Below are 11,053 nucleotides of genomic sequence, written 5' to 3' on the forward strand. Positions count from 1 at the left end.
AAACATCTTATTCAACTCAATACAATCAAGAGAATAACTATATTTTATTCCACGACCTCAACTAAGCAACCTTACTAAGTTCATAAATCACAACTAAATAACTCTTATCAACGAAGTCAACACTATTTTCATTCCACCTTGAAACATCACAAGGATAGTTAACTTCAATAAATTTCAATTTCACAACCCAAACAGATAACCAAAACTATCACTCTCAAAATAATAGTAAATTCACAACTTTAAATCATTCTTTAAATAGAAAACTAAAGAAAACTAAATAGTTAACCAGACATCAAACTCAAGCTAAAAAGAAACAAATCCAACTATCCTGTTTAAAATAAAATGACGCAGCGCTATATGGTATTTCTAGTCAAGTCTCCTCCTCGCCATCACCGTTCCTGTGAGTGACCTCGTTACCTGTAAAATCTGGGGGAAAAAGGAGGGGGTGAGTACAACAACTAGTACTCAGTAAGCAACCCTTATCTGAAGGGTCACACACATACAACATGCTTTACAAGGATTTCAAACGACATGCTTATAAAGTCATAATGCTTTATATAATATAAACTTAACTCAGCGTGCAAACTACATGCCAAAACCCAATCCTCACATAACGACTCACTCATTCTCTCATATTCCTCAAAGGCTTACTCCTTCGAGTCGCACCGACCCTTGACCATCTATTTAGAGCCTCGACACTTCTCTATGGCGCTTGGTGTTGGATCCTTGACCTTTGTACCCAAGGCCTCGAACTGTTGCATCAACCATTGACCATCTATTCAAGGCCTCGATGACTTTGCAACATATTGGTCCTTGTCCTTTCCACTTAAGGCCCCAATACTTGCCTTCCCTCTAAGATTCATCGCATCGACCCCCGACCGTTTATTTGAAGCCTTGACACTCTTCTTTGTCCAAAGTAGGCATATCGATCCTCGACGTTTGTACCTGGAGCCTCGATACCCAACTAGTGACGTTTTAGCCCTCTGACCCTAATTCTCACCCATTCACTTCATAACATAACCAAACTCTCACCAGAGTCCTACTACATGCTTTCTAAGCCATGACCCAATGCATCATTTAGCTCAGAAAAACAATTCAACATGCTTCCACAACATAAAAAAAAAACATTCTAGCAACGAATAAATATGTCGATCGTTCTTTCAAAACATATCAATTCTCACAACGCAGTATGCTTTTATGAACACGACATTTCACTAATATGACTATCAGTAATCCAGAAATACACCTAACACACCAACAGTTAGTCAATAACGCCAATATGTTATCCGAACATAATAATTCTTAACAACAGCTTTACAGTGAGTTTAGTCATAACAGAGCATAGTCAAACAATTTTAAACAATTAGAGCCCAACACAGTTCATCTAGAGCACTTAATATCCAACATTCGTAGAAAAACATCCGGCATCAATATTCAACAAATATTACTAGATATAATAAAACACATAAAACACGCCAAACAAATCATGCATACTCAAACAACGAACATCCCCACAAGTAAGAACTACTTACTAATAAGGGCCCTAACTACTAAAGTCGTTGAAGGATTCCCTAAATCAAAGACAACAAGCTTGGGTCAGAAACTAACTAAAACCTTTAATTTGCATCAAAACTAAATTTAGGTGAGTCGTTACCTCCTAACTCACACTAAAACCTCTTGGGTTATGAGTGGGTCAACGCCGAGCAAGTTCGAATCTGAGTTCGAACGGCCTTACGCTTGCTGGTCCGATGTCGAAAAGTGGTGGGTAACGTCAATTTGGGTGCAAATAGGGGTGGGTAACCCAAATCGCCCTTCGTTTGGGTGTGGGTCAACGTCGAAAGTCACAGGAAACCACCAAAACACAGTTGTTTGTGGTCACCGAAGCCGAAGAATGTCGACGAACTGCTCTGCTCGTTGAGCACCATCATGGGTCGTGAGCCACCGCCACAAATCGTCGCCAATCGGAAGTTCCAGCTGTTATAAGTTGCGGTGCCGCACTGTTTTTGCTGCAGACCTTGTCGGACTTGACAACAGTTGTTGATGCTGTTGGGTTTTTAAGGAGTGACTGTGCCGTTGATTTCGTTGGGAAAACAGCCTAGACCGCCGCAAATCGACGAGCAGTGGGAGGGGTGACGCTGGAATCGTGCTAGGCTGCTCCGTCGCGACACCGCCGTGCCTGCTATTACTCGAGGTGTTGCCGCTTGCTGTAGCTGCTAGATCGCCGGAGAAGGAAAATATAAGGGGGGCGGCGGCTAAGGCAAGGGGGAAGAAGAAGAAGATGGGGTTAGGGTTATTTTGTTTGTTTTCCTTTTCCGTAACTCTCTTTTTGGTTTTTTTTTTACCAAAACTAAATATGATGTCATAAAAGGTTTTATGACCAATAAATAGGATTTCCTTTTCCTAACCCTTTTGTTAAAAGGAAGCCAACTTTAAAAGGTTTGAGAAATTTGTTTGAGAGATTAACTTAATTTTAAAACCCAATATCCCAAATTCACAAGGAAAATTAAATTTCTAAAACTTGAATTGAGATTTAGTTAAAAATCCCTTTCCAAAAATTGAAAATTGAATTTATCTTAATTAATGGAATTAAACTTAAATTCTAATTTTCCCAAAATTAGAAGATCCAAGAATTAAAATTATTCAAACATGTGGAAAACCAAAGACCCACATTAAGACCTTAAAAAATAAAACTAACCCGAGAATACGAGGTGTTACAATATTGCAGTATCTACTACATAACCCCAAAACGAGGAAGGCAATTGAGCATAGCTCATCATAGATCAACCATGTCTCATAGAGTTCTATTTCTCCTTTATGATAGATCGTTCTGTTGAGGTGATGTTGAGAGTTGAGATGTATTTCCATGTTCTATCATATAGTCCTGAAATTTTAAGTCTATGTACTCTACCTCGTTCAGATCAAAAAGTCTTTATTGTCTTACCTAATTAGTTATCAACTTTGGCCTTGTACTCCTTAAACTTTTTCAAGGGCTTCAGACTTATGTTGCATTTGGTAGAAATATTCATATCTTGAATAATTATCTATGAAAGAAATGAAATACTCATACCCTCCCATGGCTTTAACATTCATCAGACCACAAAGGTCTAAATGTACTAGCTCCAAGGGTTCCTTGGCTCTGTAACCTTTTACAGTAAAAGGTCTTTTAGTCATCTTCCCTTCAAGACAAGATTCACATGGAGGTAAGGAGTCATCTTATAACTCGCTTTGAATTCCACTCTTATCCAATCTCCCAATCCTATTGAGATTTATGTGACATAATCTTAAGTGTCAAAGATAGGTATTTTCTTTTGGAGAAGTTCTATGCCTTTTGTCTTGAGTTTTAGCATTTTTAAACAACTCTGTATTTAAAATTGTCCTAGTTCTTATTGGTCTTAACACATATAAGTTGTTTCAAGTTTTGCAGAACAAATGTTAACAACATTTCGTGAAATGAACACTTCATTTAATTAAAAGAAAATAGGATAACATTGTTCTAATAGACAAGAAATTGAAATTAAGTTCATCTTTATTTTGGGAACTACATATACACTATCTAATAATATATATGTATTATTGTCTAAAAACAACTTTAAGTCTCCCACTACGGCTGCTGAGACGACATCTCCCCGTTCCGACTTTGAGAGTCATGTCCCCAACATCAAGCTGCCTCTAGGAACTAATTCCCATAAAAGAATAACAAACATGATTATTGGTCTTTGAATCCAGTATCCAGGCAGAATCATTATTCTCCACTAAGCAAGTTTCAAGAACAAGTAAATCATATTTACCTTCTTTGGCTTTCTTCTTTTCGGCCAATTTCTTTTCCAGTGCCCATCCAAGTTGTAGCGGAAACATTTTCCTTTGTCTGCAACTTTGGTCTTGCCCTTCTTGGTAGTACAAGTAACAATAGGGTCAGCTTTCACCCCCTTACCATTGTTATTCTTCTTCTTAAAAGTCTTACTTCTAGAAGAAGAAAGTACAGATTTGGTTCCTGAAGTCGAACTTCGATGAAACCGTTTTGAGGTGACAGCGTTTGGCTTTCCTTCTTATCCCTTATTTTTCATACGAGACTGAAAAATTTGTACGTCATTTAAGAGCGTGGTAAGATTGTACTCTATCTTGTTCATCACTGCATTGCTGCGAAACTTTAAAAATCTCTTCGGAAGAGATCCCAAGATAAAGCTTACCTGGCTCCCTTCGTCTATGACAGCATCGTTTACTTCAGCCATATTAAAGTGGACCACCAAATTGAGAACATGTTCCTGCACTGATGTTCCCTTTTTCATGCTAGAATTGTAAATGAACTTGTGGGAATCGTGCCGGGCTTGAATGGACGGTTGTCCAAACATGTCCCGCAATGAGTCCATGATCTCCCTTGCGGTGACCATGATCTCATGCTTCTTGGCCAGCACATCAGATATGCTTGCCAAGATGTAGATCTTGGCCTTGTCATTGGCTTTGATCCATCTGTCATAGGCACCCCGACTGGCTCGTGCTGCATTAAGTATGAGAGCTTGAGGACACTCCTCAGTTAAGACAAACGTAAAATCATCTACCATGAGTATCGTGTTAAGGTTCGTTTTCCATTGTGTGTAATTTTCACCGCTAAGTTTTTTGGCGGCATTACCCATTAAAAACCAAATCAATTTTAACAAAAAGTAATAATGCACCCTATCAATCAAGATTATTTTTGCGATAATGTTTTCAGTGATTTAGAGCAACAACTACCGTGGGGCAGTCAGCTACTCCTTCACTGAATTAAGACATTCTCAACTAAATATTACACCAAAATAACTCTTATTCCTATAATAGTTAGTCACTGTTTGTTGGTCAAGAAGTTAATAACTTAACAACTTCGTGTAAGTGTGACCCGCCATTTTTAGACCGTAGAGGTCCGCCCCAATAAGCCTGTTGTACAAAAGGACAAATATTGGTGCAAAACCTATAAGACCTTATTCATTAATGGAGTTCGTCTTGATTTGATTCCATACAACAGACCCTTCGTAGGGGTGGTCACTCCAGGACGACACGTAGGCCGTGAATGAAACCTCACGTTGCAAACCAATGGAGGAGACCGTAGGATGTGTTGTCCAATATAACTTTTATATTGGATTTGTTTTAACACTAATGTTTTAGTTCATTAAACAGTTTAACGAGCTAACCACATTATTGCATTCTATAAAATGTTGTCTAATTCAACCCCCAGGTCGATTCCTAAGTAGAGGTGTTCCCTTACGGTCAGCTTAAGTACCTCAACATAGACAGAACATTCCTTAGACAGGGTTCCCTTATAAGTAATGTTTTATATTAAACTTTTATTTTGTCGTTTTAAACCTATTGAAAAAAAAAATAAGAAGTATATAATCTAAGGCATAATTAATTTCAAACCCCATTCAAATTAATTATTAATGACCTAGAGTTTGCATGCAACTCTTGATTATAGACTTTAATTTCTATTGACCAAACTTATAAAACTTATAAATTTATAGAAATTAAAACTATAATCATGCATCGATGACATACATAAATATAACGTTTATATTTACTAAAGTAATGTCATGCTCAATGCAAACTTTATTTTCATATAATTAATACAACACTTATGTTAACTAATTATGAAAATAAAACATGCTATCATACATTATAACTATTATATACATATGATGCATGAACATGCTTGACTTATGGTGGGATTTAAACTATATGACATACTTTATGCAAGATATGTAACTAATTAAGTATACATTCAAAATGCATAATAACTAAATAGCAAAAGAGACCGGTTTTTGGCGTCCTATAAGAATTGAAACAAAAACAAAAAAAAATAAAGAAAATTAATAACTTAATTTTTTTTTAAACCCGATGCCTATGCACTTGAGCCCAGCACCTAGGCGCTGTCCACCTAGTTTCTCTGATTTTTTCTTCACTTCTCTGGTACTCTTTCATAGCAACTCCTTGCCATGAACGACACGAAAATACAGACTCGATTTACTAGATTAAACGCCCAAAACAACGAGTTTATACATTGATCGAATCAATGGAAAAACTGTAAATCTAATGCTAAAACCGAAAACATCTATTTGCACACCACATACATCAAATGTATAGAAACACCCACCATTCTTTTCCTTGTTATTCAAAAAATCGAAAGTAGAGCCTAGGCTCTAATACCAATTGAAGGGATCGGATCCCGCCGCTGAAGCGCGTGAATGCCTGTGCTTTGATCTTATTTTAGAATTACAACGAAGAAACGACATAAGCATGATTAAACAAAAGTTAGTTAAACATACCTTTGAAGACACATCTTCAATGTAGACACCAACGCCATCAACAGACCTTCCTCGCTATCCTCCGGACGTTAAGAACTTGGTTTGTGGAAACCGTCTTATAATTGAGCGAAAGATCTAGAGATCGATTTAGAGGTTTTCTTGTTGGAATTTCGGAAACTCAACAACCGAGGACCAGGGAAATGGAAAAATAAATTGGAAGAACTTTTCTTTTCATAGGGATGGAGGAGTGAGGGGGAAGTCACCACTTTCTCACTCACTTTTCCCCACCTCCCACCATTAATGGTGGGAAGTGGAAAACCAGTGGGAGGTTTTTCCTCCCATGTTCCTTTTTTTTAATTTAATTAAAACAATTTAAATTAAATTAATAATTAATTAAATATAATTTAATGAATTACAAATATATTTACGAATTTAATTAAATATAATTTAATTGAACCAAATTAACATATCCCACTAATTTAATTAAATCATATTTAATTAAATTAAACTTAAATTAATGAACCATATTAGAATCAAATTCTAATATCCATCTCTCTCATAATTTCGAATTCAACTCAAAATTAACTTTATATTATAATGTATCAACATACATTATGTTAATTGCATTTCATACAATTAACTTTAATTCTCATTAACAAATTTGAACAATAAAAATTCTTTTCAAGACTAATGTTCTTAACCATCCTTTACGAGCTAGCAAGGGGACCTAATGTATCTAATGGACCTACAGATCAGAAGCTCCAACGATACGAGATTAATTGATTAAACTCATTAACCATGCTAATCAACATTTGTTAACTGTCGGTCACACCACTAAAGACCCACAGCTGCACTCTGCTCACTGTAGAATATTTTGCTGCACGGATTTTGACCATAAACGCTAAGTAAATACTCACGAGTGTTCGTAACCACAGTTGGGTCAAATTACCGTTTTACCCCTATGTTACATCTTGCACCTTAAGTACCGCTGATCCTCTAATGAGCAACCCAGTTATGGTCCAACCAATAATCAGAAGTTTCTCTTCGGGCAATGAGAGGGTGAGGCCCCTTGTTCAAGTCTCGGAGTCAGCACTTAAGAGAACAATCATCTATTTACCCTAAAGTCGGGACGGAGTGAATTTCATCTTGTGTAGTTATGTTTCCAACTCCCTACTCGGTCTCATTTCCAAAATGGTAGGAATATTGAGCCGGTGACTCGGGCCACTCTCACCCATACAAATCAAAGGATGAGCCCAAATATGCAAGAGTCCATAACTCACTCAGGATTGAGATCGAGTTACATGGTCATCCTATTGAAATATTCATCTATTATGTAACGATGTTACAGTTAAAGATTAATTAGTTCGTGGTCTGGCCTTATACAAACTCATTGTATAGGATACTCCCACTCACATGCTTCCACACGAACGACCTAGATCAAGTCACGTGTAACTATTACAAAGTGGTCTATATCCATAGTGTTACTAGGATAAGGTACCCAACCTTGTCCATATATTATTGACCCTTTTGGTTACTACTGGAACATTATCCATCTGTATATCGAATATATATTGTATATATATACATTGTATATCAAATATATATGGTGTATATTAAATTTATACTATATATATCTGTTATATAATGATCCAGTTACATGACAAACCTTTGGATGTTAATTTATTGGATTTGAGTTAATGCAATTCTAAGATAAACATCAATAACAACTTTATTAAATGAATATTTGTTTTATGTTTACAAACCACGAGTTTAGGGTATAAAACCCAACACTAAATCATCAAAATTAAAGGCTTTTTAGTCAAAGTAAAATCTAGAAAATTGGAATACGAAATACCTTGTAGAGTGACTAGTGGACTGCTTTCTACAATTGCGGCATGTACAATTTGGCAATGAATTTCGACCGTGGCCGAATTTGAATGCTCCAATGGATATGTGTCGTGTTCAGAATCACCACTAACCCATTCTTGACTTTGTACATCCATAGCAACACTAACGGAAGGAGGGGGAGGGATAGACAACTCTAATGGCGCCTTTACATTTTAAAATAGCCAGAGCCCATTTAAACATAATCCAAACCAAGCCAACGAAAGCCCTAATCGAATTTCGAATATCCCATTTTTTCTTAAGTTGCACCTGGCACATTTTTTTAGGTGGGCTGTGATACGAATCAATTTGTGACCAATTACAAGAAGCAAAGCAAAGAAGATTCAAGAGGCTTTCATATTACATCTTCAAAGGCTAGCTAATGCACACGAGGAGACAAAGATTTCTGAGACCAAAATTCTTTACAATGTTAATTTAATGAGTCAAGAAGAGAATGAAGCAAAGATGGCACGGGAAAAGTTGTCTATTTTGAGAGATGACACGGAGGACAAAAAAAGTGTGCAGATTTGTGAACAGGTGCCTTTTCAAATTGCACCTCTTGGGAGTTTGTGATGTCAAAGCTTGTCAAATCTCATCCAAACGTAAAGCGCCTCCTACATGTGATTTCCAAGACAATTTAAAGCAATTCTACGTTTTTGGATTCACATTTAGTTTTCTAGTTTGATGTGCAATCATGTTTTAATTTGCATGTCTTATTTTCTACAATTTGCATTAAATAGGATTTGAAAGACTTTTGGTGTTCCTCATGTTGAACGACCCTTTGGCCTATTTAAAGGCTTGTAATCACCTTGTTTTGGAGATTAAAACATATTGAAATTCAAGAACTTTTGTTCCTTAACACTTTTGGTGTTGCTTCTTTCAAATCTTGCTTTAGGTTTGATGTTAAACCGATTCATTGGATTAGTCTCGATCAAGCTAATTTTGGAGTGAGTCGTCTTAGGATCTGGGAGTGACCATCGTAGATTCTAAGTCCGATCTAAGAGTGATTCATCTTCTAACTTTACTGTTGGTTGGAATCATTTGGTAAGTTAGTCGTTTTTGTGAATGTTTGCAAGGATCCTAGAAGGACCTCTAGTTTTGTAAACCCGAGCAACCTTGGCACTTATCGGATCTCGATTTTGCAAAATTCAAATGCAAAAACAAAAATTTGATTTGAAATCTACGCAAAAAAGCCTTGAAGAAAATATAAAAAATTCGCATCGCAAAAAGAAGACAAAAAATATTTTACATAAAAACGCCCTCAACACCGATAGAGGGACTGCTCTCACTGTTTTTTCATGGATCTTTCAGTAGTATAGAGTTTTTGCCTTTGTCAATAAGCTCACCAAAGTATTTCCTTACTCGATGCCAATTTACTTTAAAAATATTACCTTTCGAATCCATAGATCCATGTGGATGAACACGTTCAACTAGAAACGGGCCCGACCATCTAGACTTAAGTTTAACTGGAAACAACCTTAATGTATAATTGAATAACAATACTGAGTCTCCAGGTTCCAAATTTGTATCCATTGTATTCTTATCGTGCCACTTTTTGGTTTCTTCTTTATACATATTAGCATTCTCATAAGAAAACTAATGAAACTCATCCAACTCATTTAATTGCTGCAACCTTGCTTCACCTGCAACAGAATAATCAAAATTTAGTTTCCGCGTAGCCAAAACTGCTCGATGCTCTAATTCTAGTGGAAGATGTCATGCTTACCAAAAAACAATGCAATATGGGGACATACCTAACGGAGTTTTATATGCAGTTCTATACGTCCATAATGCATCATCAAGTTTAATAGCCCAATCATTTCTGTTCACATTCACAAATTGCTCTAAAATTGATTTTATAGCTCTATTTGATATCTCTGCTATTCCATTAGTTTGAGGGTGATAGGTAGTAGCAATATTATGATGGATGTTATACTTTTTAACAAATTACTCACTACTATATTTAAATAGGGCATGCCCTCTTCACTAATCAAGCATCTAAGTGTACCATATCTCGTGAAAATAAACATTTGCAAGAAGAGAGAAACTACCTTCGCATCGTTAGTAGGGGTGGCCAAAGCCTCGACCCATTTCAAAACATAGTCAACAACCAAAAGGATATAATTCTTACCGAATGTTGGTGGGAACAGACCCATGAAGTCGATGCCCCATATGGTGATTTATGGCACGCCTCCATAATCTTCGCTGCAATTTTACGTCCAGCGAAATGTCTACCATATGGTGATTTGTGGCACGCCTCCAGAATCTTCTTCTGTTCATGCTCAGCAACAACACACTTGCGAAGAATATTGTCAGGTCCCAATTTGAACAAGAAAGGCTCATCCCATTTATAAAACCTAACATCATGAAAGAAATTTTTAATATGGTGCTTACTTAAATCATTAGGAATTATGTTACTAACAAGAAAGTTCGCATAATAAGCATACCAAGGGACTTCAGAAATAGCTAAAAGATGCTCATTAACAAAATGTTCTTTAATTTCCGAGTTATCATGTTGCAAAGAAGACTCTAGCCTAGACAAGTGATCTGTTACTTGATCTTCTGTTCCTTTTCTATCTATTATCTCTAAATCAAACTCTTGTGGCAATAACATCCATCTAATTAACGGAGGCTAGCTAAAAGATGCTCATTCACAAATTGTTCTTTAATTTCCGAGTTATCATGTTGCAAAGAAGACTCTAGCCTAGACAAGTGATCTGCTACTTGATCTTCTGTTCCTTTTCTATCTATTATCTCTAAATCAAACTCTTGTAGCAATAACATCCATCTAATTAGCGTAGGCTTGGCTTCGTTTTTAGGAACAAGTATTTTAATTAAGAATGATCCGTAAAGAATACCACCTTTGTCCCAATCAAATATTAACGAAATTTATCAAATGC

This window comes from Momordica charantia (genome assembly GCF_013281855.1).
Source record: "Momordica charantia cultivar OHB3-1 chromosome 7 unlocalized genomic scaffold, Mcharantia_2.0 BLBB01000007.1, whole genome shotgun sequence".
In the NCBI taxonomy this organism is placed as follows: Eukaryota; Viridiplantae; Streptophyta; class Magnoliopsida; order Cucurbitales; family Cucurbitaceae; genus Momordica; species Momordica charantia.